At 42.2% G+C, this 4905-nt stretch overlaps 1 pseudogene; it reads left to right on the top strand.

Annotated features, from left to right (window-relative positions):
• Positions 1 to 3195: 3195 nt before the first annotated feature.
• On the top strand, positions 3196 to 3700 carry LOC116596589 (annotated as a pseudogene).
• Positions 3701 to 4905: the final 1205 nt, after the last annotated feature.

The raw sequence follows: 4905 nt of genomic DNA, 5'->3' as shown, positions 1-4905 counted from the left end.
ATAACCCCACCCCCCTATCCCAAAGCCCCCTCCCCCCAGCAACCCTGTTTGTTTTGTGAGATTAAGAGTCACTTATGGTTTGTCTCCCTCCCAATCCCATTGTTTCATTTATTCTTTTCCTACCCCCCAAACCCCTAGTGGGAGGTTTCTATGTAATGGCTAAATATGGAAAACTCTTGAAAGCCTGTTCTCTCTTTCTTTCTCTCTATCTCTCTCTCCCTTCCTCCCTCTCTCTCCCTATCTGTTCATGTGCATTTTGTCCAGTTTTGAAACCAGAGGACATCATTCTGAAATCAGCACTTTCGGGAGAGTAGAGACAGACCTCTGAGGTGGCTCAGAGTCATTTAAAAATTATCATTAATAAGTAAGGGTGACTCTCCACAAACCCCCATAGGCAGGGAGATCAGGTGGAGTGGGTTGTGATTCATTCTTCCTCACACCAGAAACCAGGCTCCCGGTGGGGTAGGACACAGCCCTGACTTCTCCAGAGCCACTGACAGAGACTTTCAGGCAGGTCGGATGAGCTAGTTCATCCTGCCGTCTTCTCAAGACCGCTGGGACTTACTGTAAAGGGCGCAGCTCAGGAAGGGAACACCTCATCAAATCTGGGAATTCAAGAAAGAGGCATCAAAGCCAGAATTCACTGCACACTTCACCCATCTTCCACAGAATTCTTTCCGTAAGCATCTCAGAGGTTCAAAACATAGGTCCCGGATGTTTGGCCACATGTTTAGGCCTCATACATCATCGACTTGTTTCACAGGCAAGGACACTTGATCACTTGATCACTGAGGAGTCGAGTGCTCTACCCAAAGTCACGGAGCTAATGCCTATCAGACTGGAGCCCCAGGCTTCCTGCTTTGAGTCAGGACTCTTTCAACTGTACTTGGTAATATTAGGAGTAGGAATCTGCAAACCCTTTTTTTTTTTTTTAAAGATTTTATTTATTTATTTGACAGACAGAGATCACAAGTAGGCAGAGAGGCAGGCAGAGAGAGAGGGGAAAGCAGGCTCCCTGCTGAGCAGAGAGCCCAATGTGGGGCTCGATCCCAGGACCCTGGGATCATGACCCAAGCTGAAGACAGAGGCTTTAACCCACTTAGCCACCCAGGCGCCCCTGCAAACTCTTTCTATAAAGGACCAGAAACTACTTTAAGCTTTGCAGCTAGTACAACTACTCAACTTTGCCTTTATAGCTTGAAAGGAATCATAGACAATGTGTGAAAACATGGACGGGGCACCAATAAAACTTTATTTATAATAACAGGAGGCTGATTGAATTTGGCCCACTATCATCAGTTTGCTGACCTCTGAACAAGAATATTGATTATTTAGAGGCGCCTGGGTGGCTCAGTGGGTTAAAGCCTCTGCCTTTGGCTCAGGTCATGATCCCAGGGTCCTGGGATCAAGCCCCGCATCGGGCTCCTGCTCAGCAGGGAGCCTGCTTCCTCCTCTCTCTCTCTGCCCGCCTCTCTGCCTGCTTGTGATCTCTGTCTGCCAAATAAATAAATAAAGTCTTTGAAAAAAAAAAGAATATTGATTATTTATCAATCCCTTACAACGCTCCAGAGCCTATGCCAAGCACTTTGCAGGAATTCTCTCAATTAATTCTCAACAGTCCTATGCAATTAGTGTCATTCCCATAGTTCCACTAATGTGAAAAGTGAGGCTCAGAATGACAGATAATTAGCTGAAAGCCCAGAAACTGTAACTGGCAGAACTAAAAGGCTATCTTAGGTCTTAACCTCAAAGTCTTAACTAATCATCAATAGATGATAGTATCTCCCAGGTGCATTAAAAACTTTGGTTTCCAATGCTGAATGAAACTCCTTTGAAGACTGCTCCCATCTAGAGATACTGAGAGAGTGATTAACCATCCCAGTTTGCCTGGGACTGAGGGGTTTCACAGGATGCAGGACTTTCCGTGGTAAAACTGGGATACCCTCAAACAAATCAACATGGTTGGTCACCCAACATCAGGCATTTTGATGGCACATGTGTGGCCTATTCAACTGAAGAAAATAAACATTTGTGGCTACCTGAGGCAGGATTTGAACTGAGGCCCTTTGCCCTGAGTAGAGCAGAATGCCAGAGAACAAAGTCATATAAAGACCAAGGGAAGAGGGTTTCTGGGAAAAGAAGGATAACAGGATGAGTAATTTCTCTCAAGAAGCCATGAGGAAGTCCTAGTTATGATTCCTGGTTGACCTCAACCATTCTTCCTATTTCTCCTTTCTTAGACTTACTCATTCTTCCAGGGTCCTTAGAGGACTTGCACCAAGAGTCTACACACTCCTATTTGCACACTAATCAAATAGGGAGGGAGAAATCACTAGAGAAGTGGTCCTGGTGGAGGGCCAGTGGGGGCTTTGTGTATCTGAAACACACTTGGGTCCCTTGCCTACTTTTCAAGATGTCCCCATCCAGTCTGCTTCCACTGAGAATCTTTTTCCCTTTCCCCTTTCCTATGCTCCCATATCACTCTGTACATCCCTTCCATAAATTGTAAATTATACACTCTCCTGAGTGTACAATTATCAGTTTGGCCTGTCTTTCTCCCTGATTTTTAAGATAGATGTTTGAGCTAAGTGTTGGCCACTCCTGCTCAGCACTATATCTTAGATACCTAGAAAATATGTCAAAAAGAAGGTCTCAGTAAGTCTGCACTGAAAAGGAAACATTTAGCCCAAAAGGGGAAGAATGAGAAGAACTTTCCTATTAGACTTTTAGGGCACCATGAATGTTCCGTATATGTTTTATTTTGTTTTTGATAAATGGATACAAACGATCACCAAGTAGAATGCTGAGCATACAGTGGGCACAATTTCAAGGTCCTCCCCAGAGACTAGTCCAGTACATTTTAGTCTTTCCGAACTCTTAAGACCATTCCTTAGGACAAAGGGTAAGAAAAAGAAATAAAAAGTGTCCAGACAAAAAGGAAGAAGTAAAACTATCTCTATTCACAAATGATGTGATCTTGAATATTAAAAAATCTTAAGAAATACACTAAAAAATAGTATTAGAACTATTAAACTACATCAGCAAGATTGCAGGATACAAGATCAAAATGCAAAAATAAAAATAAAAAAAAAATAAAAAAAAAAAACAAGATCAAAATGCAAAAAATCAATTGTATTTCCACCCACTTGCAATGAATAATCAAAAGCCAAATTAAGAAAACAAATCAGGGACAGAATAGCCAATGGCCTGCAGAGCAACATGCCTAGGTTTCATTGTGACTACTGCAACACGTACTTCACCCATGACGCTCCAGCTGTGAGAAAGATACGCTATAGTAGTAGGAAACACAAAAAGAATGTGAAAGACTGCTATCAGAAATGCATGGAAGAGCAGGCTCAGAGCCTGATCACTAAAACAACCACTGCACTTCAGCAAGGATAGATACCTCCTACGGCATTCTTTGTTCCTCCTCCTCCAGAGGCAATGATCCCACCTCCCCGCCAGTCTCCAGATCCTCATTGCCTTGGAATGATGCCAACGCTCCATATGGAGGGCCCTCCCATGATGCCAGTGATGGGCCCTCCTCCTCCTGGGATGATGCCACTGGGACCTGCTCCTGGAATGAGGCCACCTATGGACAGTCACATGCCAATGATGCCTGTACCCCCAGTGGATGAGACTTCTTGCTTGTCCCTTGATGGTGTCCAATCAGCCAGGAATGACTCGACCAGACAGATAAAGAGAGAGGGAGATTCTTTATATCCATCTTATATTACTTGTTGTACTTCACCAGGAGATCATGGTCCTGTGACTCTGGGTGTTTTCTAACAAGATAACCAGGAAGACTTGCTCCCCCTTCTTATCAAAGAGAGAATAGTTTTTGCAGGGGAGTAGTGGGACCAAAAAAAAAAAAGCAATTTTCATTTCTATTGTGAAATGTGAAATTAAAATTGTCATCTGTTTTAGTTAACAAAAAAAAAAAAAGAAAACAAATTTTAAAAAATGAAAGTGCATTCACAATAGTATCAAAAAGAATAAAATATTTAGGAATAAACTTAATAAAAGAAATGCAAAATTTATACTATATTCTAAAAACTACAAAATAGTCTTTTGCTTTAAAGATTTTTATTTATTTATTTATTTGAGAGAGAATGAGTGAGAAAGAGCATGAGAGGGGAGAAGGTAAGAGGGAGAAGCAGACTCCCCGTGGTGCTGGGAGCCCGATGCCGGACTCGATCCCAGGACTCCAGGATCATGACCTGAGCCGAAGGCTGTTGCTTAACCAACTGAGCCACCCAAGTACCCCAAAAACTACAAAATAGTCTTGAAAGAAATTAAAGAATCTAAATGAATGGAAAAACATCCATGTTCATGGATCAGTAGACTTAACATTGATAAGATGGCAAAACTCCCCAAACTGATCTACAAATTCAACAAAAAACCTATCAGCATTCAGCTAACTTCTGTATAGAAATGGATCAGTTAAGGGCGCCTGGGTGGCTCAGTGGGTTAAGCCTCTGCCTTCAGCTCAGGTCATGGTCTCAGGGTCCTGGGATCGAGTCCCACGTCGGGCTCTCTGCTCAGCAGGGAGTCTGCTTCCTCCTCTCTCTCTCTCTCTGCCTGCCTCTCTGCCTACTTGTGATCTCTGTCTGTCAAATAAATAAATAAAATCTTTAAAAAAAAAAAAAAGAAGAAGAAATGGATCAGTTAACTGTAAAATTCATATGGAGTTGCAAGGGACCAAAATAGTCAAAGCAATCCTGAAAAAGAATAAAGTAAGGTCCACACTTCCCAATTTCAATATTTACTACAAAACAAGAGTAAGTAAGACAGTGTGTTATGGTACAAAGATAGACATATAAACCAATGGAGTAAAAATAAGAGTCCATAAATAAACCTATACATATATGGTCAAAAAGAACAACAAGGGTGCCCAAAGCATTC

This window comes from Mustela erminea, chromosome 7 (assembly GCF_009829155.1).
Source record: "Mustela erminea isolate mMusErm1 chromosome 7, mMusErm1.Pri, whole genome shotgun sequence".
Taxonomy (NCBI): Eukaryota; Metazoa; Chordata; class Mammalia; order Carnivora; family Mustelidae; genus Mustela; species Mustela erminea.
This window is presented reverse-complemented; position numbering and strand designations above follow the sequence as displayed.